The sequence below is a fragment of the Drosophila kikkawai genome, chromosome 3L (assembly GCF_030179895.1).
Source record: "Drosophila kikkawai strain 14028-0561.14 chromosome 3L, DkikHiC1v2, whole genome shotgun sequence".
Classification (NCBI taxonomy): Eukaryota; Metazoa; Arthropoda; class Insecta; order Diptera; family Drosophilidae; genus Drosophila; species Drosophila kikkawai.
Genome location: NC_091730.1, coordinates 10,987,157 through 11,011,179, shown reverse-complemented (window position 1 = coordinate 11,011,179; position 24,023 = coordinate 10,987,157). Strand labels below are relative to the sequence as shown.

The window sequence follows — 24,023 nt, the reverse complement described above, 5'->3', positions numbered from 1 at the left end:
GACTTAAAGAAGGATACTTAAATGGTGCTCTTAATGCAATTCATATTATTTTTATGACTTAGTTAGTTTCTAATTAGTTTGTAAATATATATTTCCCTACATCCTTCGACCGTTAAAATAAATTAAATTAATTATCCAGCTTCTGCTAGTCTATTTACCAAACCTTTTATCTTACTTCTAATATATTTTTTTGTACTTTACCTTTGAAGTAGCACATTTCCAAAAGTACTCTGCTGTCAATTATCGCACCTGGCTTCACCTGCCACGATTTGAATTGAAAAAAAAAGAAGTCAAAATCAATGGAGCATACGCAATGCAGACAACTCGGCTGATTGAGCAGCAGCCACTGCCCTCGGGAATCTAGTTAAAGCCATCAACAGGTCAGGAATGGAGTTCAGTAAGCTTTAAGATTAGCCCAGATGTCTCCTGGCCCTGAGCTTAGCCTGGACTTTATTTTGGGACTGGGATGAATTGGCCCAAAAAACACAAAACACAAACCGCAGAGCCCACAAATATGCATGTAGACGGATGGTCGACAATCATTGGCAGAGGGAGATTTGTTTTTAGCCTTTTCCCCAGTTGTTGTTGTTGATGTAAGCCCGGTAACCAAGTTGGCAGTTACAGAAAACTGGGGGAAAAAAAGGAGAAAAGAATCCTCTGCACGTTTTTCGTTCGTTTATCAAATCAGATCTTTTTTTTTTGGGCAACTGTCTTCCTTTTGTGACACTCGTCGCACCCAAAAATGTTTTGCACTTGATGAAGGGTTTCATTTGATTTGCTTGTTCTGCCATTTCTCTGGTTTCGCTGTCGCCTTCCTGCCAGACCCAGTTCCCTTTTGGTTTCCCCTCGCCTGGGCAATGGCAAATGAAAAATCAACATTTAACATATGCTCGTGTTAAACAAATCGCTTAAATTTCCATATGGCGCACAGGCTAAGCACTGATTCCGAGTTAGTACAAAAAGTTAGCCGGGCAGAAAACTGGCTTGATATTCCCGCCAAGTCTGGTTGCCCAAGTGTAAACTCCAAGCAAAACTTTGCACTCGCCTTGGGTTTTGAAGTTCTGCTAATTACCCAGCAGTTTATACAATTTAGAGCGCTGTTTATTTTAGTTACGTCGGCTTACACTGCTCAGCAAAGAACACAAACTAAGTTAGTTTCCGCTGCCAGTCGCCTCTGTCTTCTTCCGGCAAGTTTTCCGCATTGTTTCTGGGCGTCTATGCAAATATTTGCAGCAGCTCTGAAGGCATTGCGGGTATTCCCAAGGAATTGACATATTAAAGAGGAATTACAAGAACATACCTCAGGCATTTAAGTGGGTGTAAGTATTGCTATTAACTTTTGTCTGCTTTTAATTTACATTTTGTATTTAAAAAAAGTAGATGAACAAAAAGAAACTTGGCCAAGAACTAAAAGTAGGTCTTAGTAATAATAAGTAGTTTAAAATGTACAGAAAAAATATGTTTAAAAAATTGCTGTGACAAATTTTCATAAAAAGTAAATTAATTTTTCTCGTTCTCTTTTGCCAAGTCAGCAGAGCATAGGGTCCTTGCAAGTGGACCAAATGTTTATGCATGTGCATTCTCCAGGAGACCGTTGGCCCGGTGGTGCTCCATGGCCAGCCAGTTTAATGAACCGGAAGTGTTTTATGCGGCACAGATGCAATTACTTATGCGTTGGCCTCTGTTTCTGACTCTGGCTTCGTCGCCTGTCCTCTACTGTTTTCTGTTTGGCAATGTACACAGCTTTCGGTTTGGCCCAAACGTCAAATGTGAGTGCCAACTGCTGGCCAAGTTTAGGCAGGCCATCCTTTGACTCCTGACTGTATATTTTATGCCCAGTGATGGTAAAGTTAAAGGAGAATATCGTTTTTAAATTTTATTAAAGGGAGAGAATGGATGCTAGAATTAGATCTTCAAGAAGTCACTTTGTTCAGGAGTTCTAATAGAATTTCTGAATTTTAAAAATAAAACTTTAGACTCGCTATCCTCATAAAACTAAACAAAATCTTATCATATTCATAGGTATAATAATTTTCAACTCATTTAGTAATGAGTATATCCCAGTCTTTAGAGTCTAGTCAGCTCCCATTTTGTATTTTTTTCTGCTGTTTGTCTCGCCCTTTTGGGGACAGTCATTGCATTGCACTTAAGTGCTGGAACTCTTTGTTCCCTTGACACAGGCAGCACTGGCAGCGGCAGCCTCCAGCTAAAAGTCATTAGATACTGCAAATGTAAACACAGGGACTGGCCGGCAGACACTGGAAAAGGAAGAGGATGGCTGGACAAAGAGGATGTAACGAAGAGAAGGACTTGTGGGTTTGGACAAGGACTCCACGTAAGGGAGTTCTTTTGGCGATTCCGCTGAAAATGCTTCCTGTGTGGATACTTTATACGAATACTGTGCCGAGGCTTTGTTTACTTTACTATGTATGTGCCACAATCTTATAAATAAAGAAAATTGAATGCTGGAAAAATTTAATATTAAAGAAATATAGTAAACAAAGAATTAAGTTTGGAATTTAATTTGATTTTCTACATTTTATTCAACAAATCAGGGGATTAAATACATAAATTCCAAAGCTACTTTAAACAGTATTTGGTAAGATAATTTCTAGAGACTTAAAGTACAAGGACATTGTAGATTAAAATAACTTGATGATTTAAAAATCTATAAAAAATGTAAAGGCACTTCCAGTATCCAAAGAGTAAGTCAAGATCCCAAACATTTAAAAATGTTTCTTTTGATTTGTAGAACTTATTTTCTTCTTGGCATCTTTCCTGGCACTTCGCTTTTTAATTTACTAATGTATCTCGCATTTAAAGTGATACACTTTTATAACAGACTTTAAAATATAAATTAATTAATTACTTATTACTGACTTTACTAACTATTTTCAAACAAATGCACGGAGCAGGAAACAAAGCACTTTATTCAATTGAGAATAAAGGTTCTGTGGCACACACTTACATGGGCCACACACGACAATGACATTCCAGCCCCCTTTTACGCATTCCGAATGCCTGGCTTTGCCAGTTTAACTAGTTTCGAAGCCATTTGGGGACTGCCAGGAGCACACTGGCTGCAGGGACAAGAACGACCCAAACCGAAAACAAATCCTGGGCAGAGGGAGCTGGCTGCATCTCAACAGTCAAACAGCTTGACTGGCAACGCCTGGCATGCACTTGTCAGCCATTTAGTTCTCCTTTTTCCCGGCTCGACAGCTTGGTAACAGGGATGGCAACAACATCCTGTCGTTGCCGTAAGTGGAAACCAGTTTCGAAACCTAATTTGCCATTTGTTCAGCGAGTGTTTTGCAAGCCTGGCCGGAGACAATTTCATTAGGTTTTTGCAGCCATACTTGGAAAGCAGTTACATTTCCTCCAGGCAACGGCAATTGGCTGGGGAGTTGGTGGAATACAGCAACGAGATTTCTCTTAAACTTTTGCTTAAAGTTTTCAACTAAAGTAAATGGAAATCGTATTTCATCTTATGTATATTTTATTCAAGTTTTGCGTTTTATCTTATAGAAAAAGCTTCGTTAGCTTACGATTTCCCTTACTTTAAGAAACCAATTTTCATATTCATCCACCGATTAATTCTCTCAATTTTCGTTTATTGTATTTTGCCTTAGATAAACCCACTGAACCCATTTGTTTGACTTGGCCCAAGTTCTGTTGTTGTTTTTGCGCCACTGCCTTTGAGTGACACATTTCACGCCGAAAGTTTTGGAAACCCACAGACACATTGACAAAGGAAACTTTCGGGAACATTGCGTGTTCTTCCTGTTGTTCTCGCGGTCGGAATTGTGTTGGTGAAGTGGTTTAGGCTCTCCAGAGGAGGTTGCAAGTCCCTGCTTACATGTGTCAGAATGTCGCTTCACTTTAATTGAATTTATTTGCTCTCTGGTTCCACTTTGTTTGGGTTTTTCCCCCATCATTACTGTATTTATATTCCCCAGAACATCATTGCAATGTACTCTATTATAGCCCCCTTAACAATTGTTTCCCAACTAGCTCGGTCTTCCATCATCCTCGGTCTGTGATAAAACTCAAATTTGTAAACTATTCTCAACTGATGTCTCATTTGCTTTATCGTTCTGCTTTTGCTTATTTTCCCCTCGCTTTCCCCCATATAATTCATGTCACACACAAATTTTATTGCAGCGAAAAAAGAATGAAAAAGAAATCCGCCAACAAATAACTTTTACTTGCCAGTGGCCATTGGCCAGAGCCACGAATAGTTTCCAGGACTTGACCATGACAAAAGGACCAGCATACACACACAAACACAGAGTCCTGTGGCAGCCACATGAAATGCAACGAAACCAGTGAACAGTAAATACGAGATATTTTATTTTGAAACGCAAACACATAATCACAATTTATGTAGTTTCAATGCTAACACAGGTGGAGATAAAATGGGAGTTTTAAAACATTGTAGCTTGATGAAATTATAACTTTAACTTCATTTATGTATAGTAATAGTAATATAACTTTTCCTTCCTTTTGAAGTTCAAATGAATTTTTAGTTTTTATTCAAAGCTTGAAGCCAAGAAAATAACTCATTTAAAATCCCTTTTAAGTAGTCCAAGTCATAAGTTATCAGCACACGATTTTCTTCAGCATCTTCTGTCATACTCACAGCAAACTCCCTTCTAGAGATGGGTCTTCGAATAATGTCACTTACCTCAATGTGGCTTTCCTGGGGCATTCGGAGGAGCCTTCTGTCCGAGGACTCTGTGACTTATGACCGCACACATTCGTAACGATTAGATAGCAGGCCAGGTAAGTACACCCGGATAGGGGCCTGGGGCATCATGATGAAGTGCTCTGCTTTGGACAGTTTATTAGTTTGCCTCTTTAAAAGGTATTTTGAGATGGGTCCCAGTACGTCGGCATTAGTTGTCAGGAAAATGTAGAAATCTTATTCCGGGCACGATAACACATAGTCAGTATCGGATTACTTTAAAATTTATTCAGAGAAAAGACGAAACTTACTGGATAAAAAAATAAATTTAAAACTTGAAAATTTATCAAAATGAGGACTAGCGCGGAGGCAGCAACAAATGGCTGCCCCGCTCAGCACCACCATAGACAACAAAGGATAGCCGGACAGGACCAACTTCTGGAACGTCTTCAGTTTCTTGCGCTTTTCTTCAGCATTCTTCTCCGGCTTCTTATATAAGGACACTTTAACGTAATCTTCGGGATAATGTGGAACTATCTGGTGAAGCTTATCCCTTGATTCTACCTCAGAAATGCTATGCTGGTCTTTGCATGCTGGACATTTTTGATGTAAAGTACTTGGCTCAAAACACATGCACTTTTTCATTATTTCAACATGGAAGGACTCTTTGAATAACACTAAAAATAAACAAGCCCCGAAGCTTGGATACACAATTTACAAAATTTGGAAAGCTTGTTGGCAATAATACAATTAATAAATGTACAAATAGAGTAGGAATTTAATTGTTCACTTATTTAACTTTTAACTTTGCAGAGGCATTAAATGGGAAAATGGACTGTAATTCGATTAGCACAGTAATCGAATTTACACATTGCCTATGCTAAAATTATTACTGACATGCATATGTCCAGCTATACACCTAGAGAAATTAAGGATTCTGGTTCTATTTAAGGTACATCATGTATTAAGAGTGGATCAAATGGGATAAAACTCAGGTTTTTCAGAAATTTAAGTCTCTACATTCCCCAAAAAAAATTAATAAAATTATTAATATACAAAATAAAGGTATTTATTTATAAATTGATTAGAAATTAATTTAAAAACAACATTAACTTGTTATCAAAAATACATTTTAGAAAAATATATAATAGATGGAAATTTTATGTTTGAAAAATGTATAAAAATTAAGCAAAGTATTTTTTATTTTATTTTTGTTCTCTGTGTATAGTTTTAATAAGTGCTTTCTCATTCATCGATTTATCAGAGTTTCAATTGGTGCCGCTTTAATTGCAAAATCATCATGTTTCCATGTCAGCTGCGGTTAACCAGGATTTTAAGCACAAATGCCAAACAGTAATCATCAAAATCAAACGGGTTATTCAGTCGGTAATTGCGCAATAAATGCACAAGCACGAAAATAAATGCGAATATAAATAGCCTCCAATGAAGACATCCCATTTAGTGTCAAATTAAAATAATAATATTAAATACACGGTAAAAGGAATTTTATTTATGTATTTATATGTAAATTAAAAACCATTTTCATCTCATCAAAAATAAAATATTATATTTATTAACTTACCTGTTATTGGTGCCAGGAATTCATACTCGTTTAATAAACGTTGGCAAAGCTATTTGGAACTCTTGTAATCCAGAGGCATAACTTCATAACTTTAGTTGGCCCATAAAAGTTTGCCTTCGTTTTGTCTTCTGGCTCGCAGGAAGGACCTGCAGTATGTTCGATCCTGTTATGAACTTTCTTGTCGAACTTTTCGCATGCCAGCATTTTAATTGAAGCCAAGGAACACACACTAGAGTTGCTGTTGTAGCTTGCACCTGGCATGGGTGTGGGATGCATGTTTGCTCGTTGAGTGCTGTTGACCCAGTTGAGGGTTAATTTGCTCCTCCGCCCTACGCAGGACCAACAGGGTACATAAATTACCTAGTGACAAATCGTCTGTCTCCACATTTTGTCCCTATTTGTCATTTGTTTGTTTATTTGATCAAAGCCTGCCAGCAGGACAGGCAACTTTGCCTCGCCGCATGCTGCGAAGATGGAGCAATCCATTTTCTTGGAAATTAGTTTACCCTGAATTTAACCTGAACATATTGGCATTGGATGTGCTTTAAGATTTTATGTATATATATTTTACAAAAAATTCCCAGAAAATAGAATGATGTATCAATAAATATAGAAAATCAATACCAATTTGGGAACCAATCAGTTTGACCTATTACCTTGAATTTAAACAGCCATTGTCTTTATTTCAACATCCATTATTTATTTCGTGTGTCGGTAATCCGTATTTTAAAACATTTTCTCTGAAACATACATGTACGATTTTTACTCTTGGATTGATACTCAGCTGTGTATCATTTGGTATTTGTAATTCTTTCAACATATAATCTAAGCGGTACTTTCATATTAGTTAACTCAAAAGTTTTCAGATTTCTTTGTTTATTTCATTTAAAATTTCTCTTTTTCAATTTGTGCACTCTTTTTGCTTGGTATTTTTCATTTGGTTGTCACTTAGTCAAATCAACATTTTACAGGCTACAAACACAACCCTTAACTAGTGGGTAGTTGAATCAACAACTATTTCTTTTGTTTTGGGCACCTACTTCTAAATCGATATAATTTTGTAATACATATTAGTTTATTTTACTATGATCTAACTTACATTGAGTTTTACCTATACAGTTTAGTTTTTGGTTTAATTTTGCTTAAAATTTATAATTTCGTTAGCCTAACCAAATTTTTAATGTCTATAAAAATGCCTTTCCAAGTTTTGATACCTATTCGTTTTGTAATACATTGATACAACAGCCAACATTGAATCATAGTTAAGAATTCATAAAATGTTTCTATTTAATTACATAATATATTTTATGGTTTGCCTAGGACTTAAGTGAGACCTTCATTTCTTTTAATGCAATTTGAATTACCTTTAGTTTTTCGATCGCTTCATGAGTATTCTATACTTACTTGCTGCACCTAATTATAATTACGTATACGCCGGGGATTCAGTGAAAAAACCAAAAGTACACCTAAGTGTGTGACTTGTTTTTGAAAGCCTAATTCAAGCCAGACATAAACTTCCAAAAGCGGGGCTCGTGGTCAGCACAATTTTGCGTACTTATGGTTTTAGCTTACATTTTTCCCTCCCATATTTTTCGAAACTCGGCTTAATTGTAGCATTAGATGCGCTTAGCCGACAAACTTAAGGCTAAAGGTATTTGTGTTAATAGCTAGATATACTTTTTATATTTACTTCTATGCCCGAAAACACTTTACAAGCTTGTCGAGCACCTTACACACAGTAGAATATGCCATCTTTGGCTGTCTTAGACCTAGCACGTTTTATTTGCTATAAAATATTCGGTGATAAAATAGTTTTACTTTTATGCGCATGGCTGCCTGCAGTTAAGTTAATTATTTTCAATATGCACACACACATACAAATCATCCGATGCCTAGGTTTTTCCTTCTTTCCTCTAGCTGCTGTGTGAATTTTTTAAAATTTAAGCAAAAATAATTTTCAGTAAATTGTATTGCGTTTAAATCGAATTTTTGGCTTTCCCCAGAGAGAGCCTGAGTAGCCAGGGGAAGTAGCATATTTTAAAAGCACCTTTTTTATGGAGTTACCATTAAAAGTTCATATGGATTTAATCTGGTTTTTTGTTTAAATTGAAAGCCTGCAGGCGATTTTTTCGACCATTTCCGCTTATATTTACCGATCCGGTTTTTTGGACCCGTGGAAATCTCATCACTGTCAGCTTACTCATTCCTGTGCCTCGTCTCACCATAGAGTGCCCTATCAGTTGTGGAAATGTTTGCTTTTTTGAAGTCAAGAAAAGTATTTTTCTTCCTTTTTTTTTTTGGAGTAGCAAATGGAAGAGTGGGCCTTGCGTTGACATATTTCCACACAATTGGGCAAAAAACTGGCACACGAAATTTAATTCCGTGCGACTGGCGAAAGCCAAACCGAAACGACAAATGTCTGACAGTTGTTAGGTACAAATTGAAAGCGACAAAGGCAGACTGCGAGTGAATTCACCCTTCGAGGCATTGTAAATATGCGAAATGGCCCGGCAATTGCCGCAGAAAATTTAGCAAAAAAATAGCAGTATAAAGAGGCAGATCTGCCCCCAGGCTCAGTCACGCCCACGTCTAGTATATATACTATATACACACACACACACATTTGATATCAGTGACTTGTGTAGCTGTTTCAGCCAATTGCTAGACAACCATTTCCCACATCGTTGTCACTTGATTTGGCATTTATCAGCATTTTTCTACTCAACCATTCCCCTCCTTTCCCTCCTCCTGGCTTACAGAAGGACTCCCGAAATCCAGCTGACATTTCCCTGCATTATTTTGGCTTGAATTACAAATCCGTCCACGGAAATGCCTAGAAATGCGTCTCGAAAATCTGCAAATAAAAAATAAGAGAAAAGAGTTAGAAGTGAGTGATGGACTGACAGCTTTAATTGCCCATAAAAATATTCAATGGAAAAATTTAATGAATGAATTTTTCGGTTCCACCCACTTTTGTTGAAGAAAATAATTGTGTACCTCTGGTACAGTCGCCTACGCATATAGCAGAACCCTAAAGATGTCGTAATACCTTTTCCCACGCAAGCAGCTTATGCCAATTTGTTTGCCATCTTACGTCTGCAAATCGCAAATCGCCTTTCAATGAGCTTATCAGGGACATTCATCAAGGCTCAGAGTGTATATTTCGATTTAATGATAAAAACAGTAAGCAAATTGTAGAGATAAAACATAGACAAGGGAAAAAATCTAGTCTAGTATAAAAAAACTATCAAAAAAATATAAAAAAAAAGCAGTTAAATTGTGAATACTTTCTTTCCTTGATTGTTTTTGATATTTTATATAAAACATAATATTATATTAAATTCATCTCTTAAAGATTATATTACCAGGATAATTATTTCCTTTAGTGATTGTTTCTTCAGGCTATATTTACTGTGCTTAAATATTGCTAGAACCAAATCATCATAATCATCATACGGCTCCAGCCGTCTGTTTAATTAAAGGAGCATCAGATTGCACGTTGGTCCTGGCGCCGGGATATATTCGAGCCAAGCCCCTGCCTGTGCTGCTTCTGTCATTGCCTGCCTCTCCCTGTTGACATCGACATCCACATTGTGTGGTCGGTCGTCATCATCATTGGTATGTCCTTGTTTCTACCCAGCCCCCCCACAAGTCCTAATTAGTAGCAACCACTTGTAGCCAGAAGCGTTAACGCTCCTTCATTTTTTGTTCCTGGCAATAAAGTGCATTTACATTACGTATACGCAGCGGTGACACGTGGCTTGCATGTCAAGCAGCTACATTTACAACTTAATTATTGAATAAATTTAATATAACAGTGAAGAAACAAAAAAAAGTCTATCAAAGTACATTAATCCCTTATTATTTAACACTCAATATTCCCCCCAAAAGTTAATAAGGAAATTAGGCTAATTTATAATATATTTAAAATCCAATTAAACAGAAATTTGAAACCCAATCACAGCCTTGTTCTAAGAATTTTCATTTTAAATAGCAAAAACAGCTATCCACGCATAATTTGTGATTGTGAGTTTTGAATTTTTAATATTTTGCTTTGATTTCCATTGGTGGCTTATAGGCTTATACCCTGTCCCACCCCTTTTGACATTTGAACATTTTAATTAAAATTACAAAATAAACCTGGGAATTTTCCACAAAAATAATATACCACCTATCTACACAGTCAATGTATCGATTTTGTATTGTGATGAAGCTATCAATTTGAACTTTGGGCCTCCACAAACACGAGTATCAGTACGGATTTAAGGTAAATCTTAAATTGAAATTGAAAAATTTGTAAATTTAAGAATGCCTTTTTTATAGCTCACATAGCTTTAAATGTAATCCGTGAATGGGTTTTAACGAGTGCAGTTAGTTTTTATGTCCTTAATCAATTCCGTTTGAATATTTGCATCCATATATATTTTATATATTTTTTGTTGCTTAAAAACCGTAAAAGCAGCTGCTAGTTTAATTGATTAGTTCCATATAAATGCGCAGAAAAAACGGCTTGACCCATCTGGCTAGCGTGCCTTTAACGACAGGTTGCCGCTGACAAATTAAATCAACTTGAATGCTAAATGCCGCCCGCTTGGGCGTTGATAATTGAAATAAAATTTGCCGCCTAACAAGGAGAAAAAGAATACAAACACCGGAAAAGGGGCTGGAACCGAACCGAGTTCATGGGGGGTGTGGAGGTGAAAAGCGGAGCCAAACAAAGGTAAACTTTGCCCGCAGCCTTGGCCATGGTCTTCGGCCTGCTGGCCGCCTTTGTTTGTCGTCGACTGACGGTCGTCGGACCACCTTGAATGTCGCTTTATTAAGTATTCATTATGGTCGCCTGTGATTGTGTGTGTTTTGTGGGCGTTCTGCGGGCACCACTGCACTATGGGGAATTTTGCCATTTCCGTGGTATTTAGTCATTTTATCAAACTTTAAATATTTGAGTTTTTTTTATGTAAACATATTAAAAATATATGGCTCTATAAAATGTAGTACCAGAAATGTTAATTAACAGTGCACTGTTAAGCCTTTCCACTGTTAAAGTCGGCTGTTGTAGCCAAAATGCACGTGATGGAAAAAAGCTATTTTTTATTCGGTTACTTTGAAATTGAAAAACTAAAAAGTAGAACCAATTTTTGATTAAAGTTTTGATGGAGACCAATAGTACTGTTAATTATTATGTGTTGTGTGTACTAATACATTGATCTGTGCGTGTCTTACTGATATATTCCGATTTTTCTAAGTGTTCCTCTAAGGAAATTTTTTTGAAAAAATATTTCACTTTGAAGAGACATATAAAAAATATATGTCTTTGTATTGCTGTACTTCCGATATATGTTGTAGAAGCATTCATTCTAAATAAAAGGCAATTTGTCTCAATGTGCACAAATCCGCACAATCTGCGTAATTTAATTTTTTTTGCAGGTCTTTTCGAGCAAATTTTACAAAGAAAAAAACATTTTTCAGGTTAATTACATATAAATATTAATGTTTCAAATCATTTTACCTTTTTAAAAAGCAAAAGCAAATTTTTTTGCATTAATGTAAGTGCCAAATGGAAGTTATTGGCGAATTTGAAGGCCGGACCACTTTTATGAATAAAATGAATATGAAAATGACGTTTTTTATTTTATATCTGACTAAGAGCTTAAAAATTAAGACAATGTTTTTTTTTTATTATGTCTATAAAATATATTGTTTGAATTAAAAAAAAATATCCACCTTATACACTTAAAAAAAAATTAAAAATACAAAAATCGTCAAGCGAGGGCGGAACCACGCCCATTTTGCCAAAAAACATTTCTTATGGAGTCCATAACTATAATAAAAAAAACCGTTTCAAAATATATTACTTAGTTTAAAAGTTATTAATTAATACCATGAAAATGGCAAAATTCCCCATAGTGCACTGTGTGGGTGTGCACAGGACGAAATAGGATCAAAGGTCAAATATGTGATGAGCATAATGAGTACCTATGATTAAAGTACTGCTAGCCTAGTTTAGTTATTTCTTATTTAAAATTATAATAACAATAAATATGTATTATAATATCATAATAAATTTATAATAGTCTTTAACTTAATTTATAAAATGTTTTATAAGGAATTATATTTCGATTTTAGATTACTTAAACCTTGACTCTTCTGTAATGTATTTATTTTATAAATTTAAAAACTATAAGAACACTTATACATATAATTTTTAATATAAAATATATACTCAAACACTGTACTATATTTTCCAAAGTGTTTTCGGGTGCGTAAAGAAATTGCTTTGTTGCGGTCGGCCATTGGAGTTCTTGACAGGACGAAGTTGGCAATTGTAGAATTTCCTGGTGCGACGAGGTCCACCTCCATGGGCTGTGGACCCTAATTGCCAGCGGCACATTAAGGCTTGTGTAATTAATTTTAATGATTGTACTTTTGTGCCTGTTTTTGTTCCTAGAAATCCCCGAAATGGGTCCCCCAAAAACAAAAGTTTGCTTTTATTGCTTTGCCATTGTTTTTATTTGTTCTTTTTCATTATTCTTATATGGTTTAGTTTCGAAAAGTTGTATCAGCAAAATCAATAAGGAAAAGCAATAAAATGTTTGGCAAAACAAAAGAATAAATAAATCAATAAAAGGACTGCAGGTTTACAAATAAAAACAACTTTTTGCAGACTTGCCGTGTTTATTATAATTTCAAGAAATAAAAATAAATAAATACTTAATATGATCAAGAAAATCAAGCTAATAAAAGCAATTTTTAAGATTTTATTTCCAAATATAAATGAAATAAAATGATTGTTACCTTTAAAAAAAATCAATAACTTTGCTGGTTTTTCCAGACTTTAAAATTTGCGGAGAAATTCTCACAGAGAGTTCCCCCAACAGCAAGTCCCCCGACACACTTGTCAATAGCAAAGCGCACTTGTGCCTCGGATTGCTCATATCTTGTAATGTCAGCCACATGCGATTGTCCTTTACGACATCTCCTGGCTCGAGTGTATTTTAAGTTGGCCGCAATTACTCGTAGGTGGCGACATAAACAAACCCTGGCCTGCCCGTACATATGTCAAGTGGCTGAAGAGGAGAAACACCCAGACAGCTGCACAGATTCCAAGGACCCCGACTCGACAACTCGCCGAGGATGTTCTTTTTAATGAATTGCAATGTGGACCAAGCTTAGCCCACAGATATGGACGGCGACTGATTAGGGTGTCGGGGCATCTAATGAATTTTGCACAGGCAGTACGAGTAATTAGGCAAAACAGGAAGTGCCGAGACGGAAGGACGTAATCGGAGGACGGGTCTCGGAACGGGATCGGATGACAGTTCAATGACAGTCGCCGACACGTGTCGGTCTTTATGTAAATGAAGGTGTCACACTGACATCAGCGTTTAATGGAATGCTATCAGCGCTGCGCCGAGGCCTTTCGGCACTTCATTATTTTTATTTAATGTTTAAATTATGCCGAAGGAGGAAAAGCGTTTTAAATATTGCAAAAAATTACTCTATGTATGCTTGACATGGGAACATTTAACGCAATGAAATTTAATGAGCCCGAAATGACGCATTTAAGGCCAGGACGAGGCCCAGTACGCGCCGTGCTCAGGAAATGGGCGCTGTCAAAGGCGGCCGAAAGTAAACTGATGTATTTTTAATTGCTGCATACATTAAAATAGATTTACATTACAAGAGCGAGCCAAAAAAGAGAGCTGGCGACGTGGAAGCTGGAAGCTTTACCCCGAAAAAAAAGGATTTCCAAGTCAGTGTGTGTGGACAGCTCGCATGCAAATATTTGCCGCCGTCAGGAAAAGGCCTTTCCTTTTGGGGGGCGGGTCGACAGAGTTCAATCTTGGTTAAGTCCATGCAAATCTCCCTGGAAAATTCTGCTTATTCAACGCTCAGCGATGGACAGTGACCTTGTTGTGGCAAGTCCATAAGTCGCTGGGCCAAGTGAGGTCTGAGCACTTGAGCCAAGTGCTTATATTAATATTCCGCCTAGGGCAATGCACTTTTAATATAATTCTATTTTGGGGTAATCGGGCTTATAAGTTATTTCTGAATATTTAAGCCAGAGACGACGAGTTATTAAGCGGAGACAATAAAGGTATAAATAAAGCTTTTCACTGGAAATGCTATTTGAATTCTTAAATAAGGTGAAAGGTAACTTTGAGAATACATATATCACAACCCATTTCCTTTTGGCATTCATCAGGCTGGCCGAATCGTAACCCAAACCTGCTATAAATCGACTTCTTTTCTCAAAAAAAAACCCTTTTATTTCCTGGTTAACAAAGTTGTCCAACCAAACAGTTGAGACACTGATTCCTTCAACTTGTTTTCGGTCATTTTCATGCCTCGTTGCACGCCATAATGGACGCGTATCGTGGGTCTCTGGAAAGTATGCTACGGTTTCGTTTTAAGCCACTTTGTATCTTGCTCGGCGTGGCGGTGATATATCTGCCGCCATAAATATCCGGCGACCAGCGAGTCACTTAGACGCCTTAACGATGTGGCATTATTCAAAATATTAACTTGAACTTAGAGAATATTATGAGAGCAATAAGCAGAGAGCAGCTATTTGAGGGAGAAGAACTTTTACACATTTGTTTTGTCTCCTCGGCGCATTTTAGACAAAATTAAATTTCTCAAATATTTTCACTCTTACAGTATATAATATTCACTCAAGTCTCCCCGGGGGAATCGTGAAGGACTTTTGCTGGCTGTGGTTTGTCAGAGAGTTTATAAAAGCAATTTGCCTGAAGCATGCTTAACCCCGCGCGGGGTAGAAACCGAAAATTTAATTTTAATTCACTTTCCGCGCTTAAATAATATATAAGTTAGGCTGGTCGGAAATTGTCAAACGACCAGGACCAATACTACATTGACATGCCGGGCACGTAGGGCGGCGGTGATTGTTATTGTGGGCAGACAGGCGAATCAAAACAAAACGCGTTGCCAGCCAGAATGCGGAAAAGCGAGTGTTCACTCAATTCCGGAAGCCATTAAATAAATATGAACCACCGATAAGAAATTATGTGGAGCTATATTGGTTTGTGAAAAAGAAAGATCACATTGTTTGTTTACACGGAAGGATAAACTTTTTTCTATGAACCCAAATTTATTTGGCTGTCGTTCTTGTGGAAAGAACAGATATGTAGATTATTGGTGATCGATATTCGGGATTTTCAAAATGGTTTGTTAAAACCAAATAAAAGGAACACATTTTAGAATACAGAATATCTAGTTTATCCTTTAAGCTGCATCTCTGAGAGGGATCTAGGTAGTACTAAATCCTAAAAGGAGAAGACTGTCGCGTTCCTTAAGCCTTCTTCTTTGTGTTTATAATTTAATATTAATATAATTTTTATTATTATAAGTCTTCAGGAAGTATAAAGTGGTTGTCAGACTTGTTTCAGGAATAATTTGTAATTAAACCCCATTCGGGGGGCCATCCATCACGACTGCCACACACCCATCCATCTCGCTTTAAGGTATTGAACGATAGTTGATTTAAAAGCTCCGATTGATTTAGATCGTAGTATCTGCTCATCATCAGCCCAATTTCGCTACCCACTCAGCCTGATTGTCACTGAAAACCCTGGCAAAAATGAATGATGGTTTCCCCTGTCGCTTGTGAGGATAAAATGTGTGCGGCTTAATGACATGCAGAAGGTCTCAGTAAAGTCTCAAAAAAAAGGGAATAACTAAAAAGAACCAGCAGATAAAATCCCCATCTAGTTGGCAACACAAAGTGCAGCTTCTGGTTTTTATGACAGTTAATGCTCAGCTTACTTCCTAGTCTCTTTTCATTTTCATCTTGGCCATTAATTTATTTTTTCTGCTATTTGATTTGCTCGCACGATTGTTGGTTTAATGTGATTGATTTCGGTCCAAGCTTTAATTAGAATTTCCTCTGATAAAAAAACCCTCTAATGAGGCGAATCAAAGCGACTTTATGGTTACAAAAAATGCAAAGAGAAAGAGAAATTCATCTCGTGACACATTTTTTTGCCTCAATTTTTCTGCCTTGACACATTTTTGTTTCTACCTGGGCCCCATGAATTATGAGCCGGAAATTTGTCAGGATTTTTGTCTCACGATGACAGGTTTAGTCCAGGGCAAGCTTTAGGCTTTGCAGCTTCGTGAAATGATATGGCGAAAGAAATATAAATTGACATTTCTCCGAGTGTAATTTCCCTTTTTTTTTCTTTATTAAAGAAAGTTTTCAACAAATACGTATTATTAACACACACTTTCGACTTTCCGCTTAACCTTTTTAATACCCTAAACCAGGCCATCAATTAGTAGTGCCTTTTTTAAAATACTCAAGAAGAAAGAAACCCCTTTCCCAGTCATTTTTTGATAATATTTCAGCAGGCTTTTACTTGCCAACACTTTTCTTTTTCGTTTTATCCTTGCATGAAAGTTTCTCGAGGCTTTTACTACAGTTTAGCAAGACAATATATGTGTGTTTTTTGCGATGCTGCTGAGAATTAAAGTAAAAGTCTTTAAGAAACACATTTCTCAGCAGCCCATCAGCATAATGGGCAACATTGTTTATTTTTTACCATTCAGATTTTGTTTGCCTTTGCTCGCACATAAATTAAGAAATGGCTAAAAAAAAGCCCCGCCGATGACAGGCAGGCTCTCCAGTCAAGCAAACTTTTTCCTGACGCCCTTTAAGTCCCTGGCAACGCCACCTGCTGACAGGTGGAGGAGTCCTCCTAGACGCTTCCCGCGTCTCCCGCTTCTCTCTCAGATGCCAAAGTACTCCCACGACCTCCCAGCGCCCGACTCCTACGCAATTACCACGCCCGACTGCCTCTATGCAGAATATCTATCTATGCTGGTCCGTCTTGTTTTGCCAGTGTTTTTTTACGTGGGCTTTCATATTTTTACACGGTTGTCATTCGAGACTCTGAGCTGCAGAATTAGTATGTATTTCAGTCTTTTGAAAAGCATAGGCACTCGCAACATGAAATGAAAGACTGAATTCCACTCCGAGTATCCGTGCAGAATGTGTAATTAGATTTCTGTTATTTTTAATCGAAACGAGGGCAAAGGATTTTGTGGCCCACTCATACTTGTCAGAACTGTGGATCCCCTTGCCAAAAGCCAAAGGCCAGAGGGTCAGCTGTGACCATAAAAACAAATTTCCTGCTCTATTCTCCCGAAGATTACTCGTGCAGAAATTGTTTGTTACTCCCCAAAAGCCAGTGTTTTGGTATTTTTGCTTGGCCAATTATTATAAAAGGCATTTCTCGTTTCATTAAACTGGTAATTGTTGGCTCGGCAGCCTAGGCAACGCCGTTTCCCTTGGCTGAAATTGCCTTTTTTGGGGACTTTAATAAATGCCAAGCCGCAAGCATTTTTAATATTAGCTTAGGTCCGACCCACCCTCTTGACTTTTGTCTCGCCAATCATTAAACACAAAATTTAATTAACTGTTAATAAAGCAGCTAATGAAGACAGCTCCGGAGGCAGCACAGCCACACTGCCACACCCCATACCATTTCCCCATTGCCGGATGAGCCACTGTCAAGTTAATATTGCCTTTGGCTCATATTAAGTGGCGCTAAGCTCCGCTGTCAACACAGGAGACTCAGTTCTCTGCCATGTTGCGGGTGTATGAGCAGGGGATCAAAGGGAAAACTTCGAGCATACATTAAATGTACGGGTATATGTATGTGGGTCTCGGTTAAAGCTGTCCAACCTGACCACTGCCAGCCACGTCCCTCTCATATAAGTCATGGCAAACGCCTTTTATCGCATTTAATGGAGCATAAATTGGGCTCGCTTTTATAGACAATTTTCATCAATAACAAAGACAGAATAAAGGCAGACATTAAGCTGTTACACTGACGCACTTGCCTTCGATTAGCCAGAAGGACACTCAAAAAAATATTATTTTGGCAGCGAAGAATAATAAACTTTTAAATGGAATAATTAAAGAGAACATCAATAATTTCATAAGAAATGAAATAAGTTGGAAAAATAAATCAATTTCCTGTTTTTCATATTGATATTCCACCATTTACTGGTCAATAAATCATAAAATGTTTCTATTGAATTCAAAGGAATAATAATAATAAGAATATTTTTCTTTTCACTTGTTTTCCCATCAATATTGAATATTGAAAATCATTTAATTTGATCAGCGGCGCTCGACGCAGTGTAAATCGAATGGCTGCCAAGTCAGTCAGAAAAGTCCAGCGGCCAGGACAGTCCTACGTGATGGACATATATATACATATATATTATTTATATATTACTTAACCCCTTGCCTTTGAGCTGGGCAATTGTCGTGGGTCACTTTGGACAAGTGAGTTAAGCGCTGGGACTGTTTAACTAAGCCTAGTCCAACATGTCTGGGTGCCCCATAATCGTTGGCCACATAAAAAGAGGCAACAAACTGATGGAATACTATATGCACACTTTATGGAACAGCCACTCCGGGCAGCCCGACAACAAGTCAATAAAATTTATGACCATCAATTTCAATGTGTCGAAAGTTTGCCTTCTTCTTTTCTTCCACGAGCATTCCTCTGCGGACAGGCGACTCCCCGGGGGGTTCCTGCGGACGGAGTAGGGTCTCTCTTGTTTTCTATAATTTATGCCGGGCGGGCGAACAGGAAAATAAACTTTTTGCTCATAAATTTCCAGCAGCCTGTCCTTAGCACCTAATCCTGGTCCACTTTAAATCCGCTATAGATGGCTAGTACCGGAAACAAAACTCCCTCTTGCTGTTGTCCTTTGCGCTTTCCGTTTTAATTGTTTGCCCAACACCTTGGCTAGTTTCCTGGGTGGACCACCGCCGCCATTGTTGGTTTCATTCCTGCTTACCCAACATAATAAAGCTTGTTAGCGTAATTGCTTAATTGGCCAAGACCGGGCCCACATCTCTCGCTCCTTGCTCTAATGGCCGTGTTTGCCATTCGATGACCATGTGGGCTCCGGCACTCTGGCGGGCAAACACAGGCCACACATTAAATTTGCTTTGCACTTTGAATTGAGTGCGAAAATGAAGACGGCAATGGCATTGGTTAGATTAGCTTTATCAGTCGATTTGTGGGTCAATGCTACTACACTAAACAGCCAATATCAGGCCTAGAAAAGTTTAAATATTAAATAAGTTAAAGTTCAATTGGATAAATTTGAAGCTTAACCGATTTTAGAAATGTTTTATTAGTATTTAAATATTAAATAGGTTCTTGATAATTTTCACTAACAAAAATCGTATTTGTAATTGAAAAACGACTTTTCCTTATTCCTTAAACACCTTGTAAATTAGCTTTCTTGAAATATCTGGCATCTATTTGAAAAATTCACTTCAAGTTTCAGTTCGCTTTTTCTGGCACAAAATTTCAATCACTTACTTAAATTTCGAAGATTTCTTTCCCCTAGAACCCAGAATGCAGATTTCTCAATTAAATCGTTCGATTGCATTTATAGCCAAACTGAAACCAATCAGATAATTGGAAAATCTGTAGTGAAATCCTTGCGGCAGCTGCCACACTATTGATTATCCCATGAAGACGAGGCGGTAAAGCAACGCATTCAGGCATCAATTAGAGACTCCCAGTTGTGCCATTTGGCCCAAAAGGGAACTTCATTAAACGTATTTATTTCCGCACACATGTATGTATCTGCCAGTCATTCAAGTTGGCTTATTCAGCATCTGCCGACAGCATAAATACGATTTGATATACCTAGTGGCTTAAGTGCCCCAAGTTACGGGAACTCAAGTATCCTTGGTGGCCAGAGGCGCGGATACAAGGGTTTACATTGAATGAATGTTCAGTAGAGCATAGGTTAAGTTAGCCTATTAAATACAAAATAAATCAATGCAAAAATTATAAATTTGAGTAAGTACACATTTTTTAAAAATATTTGTTTACTATGAGCAAGGTTGAGGACCTTCACTAAGCCATTTTGTATGACGTATGCATTAAACGGGGAAACACATGTTTCAAAACACTTAAAATCCCCCGTTTTCGAGGACTGCGACGATCGCGTGAACAAGTAAATGCCGGGCAATAATTTTTTTATGGCCAGGCAATGCCAAAAGCATTTCACATCGAGTGTAAGTACATATTGAAATAATGTTATTCCCCTCCATGGGAGTGGGTGTGGTGGGTGTCTGTCTGATAAGCAGCCAAAGTCCTTGTTATTGTAGCCGTTAAATCCACACACGAAACACACAGCCCCCGCCGAATGGCTATGGGCGTGGCATGTTTGCTATACTCTCGATATTTATGCCCTTGGTATCGCTTTAGTATCGGTTTAATCAGACTCTTTGATTTTACAACACCATTATGCACTTTTAGTGTGATTGATTGGGAGGTAGGGAGCTGGAAAATGGGAAATGCAGCTCAATTCACTCTAAATGCGGATTTCGAATTCAAATTCGGTTGGAAAATAAAACAAAATGCGTAAAATGTTAACGAGAAGCAATCATAGCAGTGCACAAGCTGGCATGAAGAACAATATATAGATTTTATGTGAGCTTTCTTTTTTTATATAGTGCAAAATGTTCTACGCATTTGTGAAAATTTTCTCCGAAATATGTTTGCAATTTCAGTCGTTTTCGTAGGCAAACGAAATAAATACTGAGGTTTCAATAAAAAAAAACGTTGTGGTTGCAATTCAAATAGTCAGCTGTATTATTTTGTATATTTTAAAATTTATATCTATGGTTTTTGCTATATATATTTAATATATAGCAAACATATATATTCAACCCCTAAACTAAAGCCAAACGAGTAATTTTATTTCCTTTAAACCATTCGCAGTTTCTGCGGTTGTCATTGGTTTTGAAATGTGGCTACACAGGCGTGGCAGAAAACTTACTGCGGTGAGTGTTTCAAATTGTAGCAATTTGATCTAAATAAAAGCAGAAAAGTTTGTGCCTAACACTTTTGGTCTGCAAACTTTCCAGCAGTTATCAGTTGCAGTCTGGCTAACATTGTTCTGAATCGAAGTCGAAGTCACAGAGAACTTTTTGCAACCATTTGCCATTAATAGACAGGGACAGATGCACAGAGAGAAAAGAAGTTGAAATTAAAATACAAATAAATATATTAAATATACAAAATTATTTTTACAGGCGTTTTATTAGATTTATATTTCAAATAAACTTTCAAAATACATATGTATATATATAAAAAAAGAGGTACTTAAAGCAAATGAAGTACAATTTTTAAACCGACTTTTGTATAATTTAACCTTTATTTTACATTTTGTATCTCAGTAATTCAATTAAATAAAAAATATTTTGAAAATCCTTCATTTATTTTAAGTGCAGCATCAAAGATATAAAAATCAAATAGAGTTGTTAAATAAAAGTTTCTCGCTCGCTTACAGAGCGATTCCCGGAGTCCGGGAGCAGACTGCTCTGAATGCGGAGCACTGAACTCATGCATAATGCATATGGTTGGACATGCAACTATCTCGGTGAACAGATTGCAGCCCATCTCAGTTTGCCCAGATACGTACTATATGATATATGCCGGCATTCTTCAGCCATCCGTCCATCTATTCAGACTCCCCCTCCCCCCTTTGCAGCTGTCCTGGCCACAGGAGCGCCGTTTATTTACTGTCCGGCCTCTCAGTCCGCCAGCGTAATTAGGCAGAGAGTCGTGTGGGATTGTGCTCAGCTAACGACCCGCCTGAATAATTCATTAGTCAGAGTCCGCATCCGCATCCCTAGTATCTCCCCAACTGCCTGCCCCTTTCCACATGCTGCTCTCGTTTCGGATCTGGCAGTGCTTTCAAAAAGCAACCACAAACATAACCCAAATGCAAACAAGAACATCCTCTGGCTAGTTGATATTTCACAGAGTGTGTGCTTTGTCCCAGAATTGAGAGAATCCACTAAGATACATACAAGTATTTTTATTTTGAAATTTAACAAGTGTCGCCAGGTTAATATAAATAAATCCCAGATAATAATAGGTTGTACGTTTGGTAATGTTTAGTTTTGTATAATAGGGAAATCAAAATTTTTGACAACAATGTAACCCCTTATCTTCTGATTCAAATTAAAATACATTGCCAGAGTATAAATATGTATTTTATTTTAGTTCCTTTTTTGTTTTAGTATAAGCTTCTTTAAATCTCTGGCAAAAATCCGATTATTTCCCTTAAATTCAATAAAAATGGACAGTTTCCTTGGTTGCCTTCAACTCTTTGCTTTGCTTTTAATCGAATTAAATGTATTTTTAAACTTTATGACCCCCTCAATATACTCTGGCTAGACATTTTCATAGACTTATACATATAAATGGACTACGAAATAATGTAAATTTTGCTTGGCATTTATGATCCAAATTCAGTTGGTAATTTGTGTACATATATTAAGTTTGTTTATATATGTTTATGCTGCTGCTGCACACCTGTCCAGCCTTGGAAGTCAAAGGGTCGCTTTACTGTCGGCACGTTTTTCATATTTCTGTAATCCATTACCAAGTCTTGGCCATCCGTCACTGGCCCAGTCGGTTCCGGCCAACAGCCGCTGGCCGCTTGCAAAAGTTCTCCGACTGGCCATTTAAAGAAGAAACTTTATGCATAAAGTATTTCTGGTGCGTACTAAGCCGCTTACATCGAAGCTGAAATGCCCTTGAAAATTTATTTGGCATTTCTGCTTGTAAAAACGGACTTAAGCCAATTTAAATTAAGAGGAAAAAGGCAAAGAAGACCGAAATAAATGAAGACTTGTATAAATTTAGCTTGAATGGGTATTACATACTTGTGCCTGAATATAAAATATAAAGTAGAAAATAAATAAAAATTTGAAATTTACAATAAATTTCTCGTATGTCAAGAGATTATTTTGAAACAGAAGCGCACTAATAAAATTCCCGCACATTCTTTATTTACTCTCACTCGTACATCTTTGCAGAGTATAATAACTGCCAGAAATGTTGCACTGCAAACGAAATTACAGGACTCCCTGCTTCACGAAAAAAAAAAAAAAACATACTTTTTATTACCATCTCGAGGATGCGGAACTTCTCCGAGTTCGTAGCTGGCCGAGATTTGTGCGCTGACAGGCAGCAACTTTCGGCTGACTCATGGCAGTTGCTACTCGCACTGCCGGCAGTTGATTTACTGCTCCGTGGGTGGGTGGAAGAAGTATGGGAAATATCCTTGCCATGCAGGTGAGTGCAGCCCAACAAATGGAATTTGGCCCCAAACGCTGCCGAGAATCTGCTGCCAAATGCTGGCCTTTGTGGCAAAAGGCGAGGGTACAGGAACATAAAGATTGCAAGTTCGTTATGCTCTTACTGCAAATTTTATAAAATTCATGCCGGCTTGCTCTGATTTCGCTCCCACTAATGGTTTGCTCTTTGTGCGGGACAAAGGATAATTTCTTCATCAAAAACCTATGTGATTTGGTAAGCAATTTTTATACCCTTGCAGGGTATTATAATTTCAGTCAGAAGTTTGCAACGCAGTGAAGGAGACGTTTCCGACCCTATAAAGTATATATATTCTTGATCAGCATCAACAGCCGAGTCGATCTAGCCATGTCCGTCTGTCCGTCTGTCCGTCCGTCTGTCCGTCTGTCCGTCTGTCCGTCTGTCCGTCTGCCCGTTTCTACGCAAACTAGTCCCTCAGTTTTAAAGCTATCTGAATGAAACTTTGCATATAGTCTTCTATATACTCTCACTGCTATATATGTCGGAACGGGCCGGATTGGACGACTATATCATATAGCTCCCATACAAATGATCGATAAATTTTTAGAAAAAAAATTTT

At 37.5% G+C, this 24,023-nt stretch overlaps 1 protein-coding gene and 1 long non-coding RNA gene across 4 annotated transcripts in view; one reads left to right on the top strand and one right to left on the bottom strand.

Annotated features, from left to right (window-relative positions):
* The first annotated feature begins 4,526 nt into the window (after window positions 1-4,526).
* Window positions 4,527-5,464, top strand: LOC138928338 (uncharacterized). The gene is made up of 2 exons (XR_011444860.1): window positions 4,527-4,785; window positions 4,868-5,464. It is a non-coding gene; the product is annotated as an uncharacterized lncRNA (long non-coding RNA).
* A 1,490-nt stretch (window positions 5,465-6,954) lies between these two features.
* Window positions 6,955-24,023, bottom strand: part of sNPF-R (short neuropeptide F receptor) — a 33,487-nt gene continuing 16,418 nt past the window's right edge. For all 3 annotated transcript variants that reach the window (XM_017178658.3, XM_070285861.1, XM_070285862.1), the window contains exon 3: window positions 6,955-9,123. The gene's annotated coding sequence lies outside the window, so the exon portion shown is untranslated. The remainder of the gene's footprint in view (window positions 9,124-24,023) is intronic.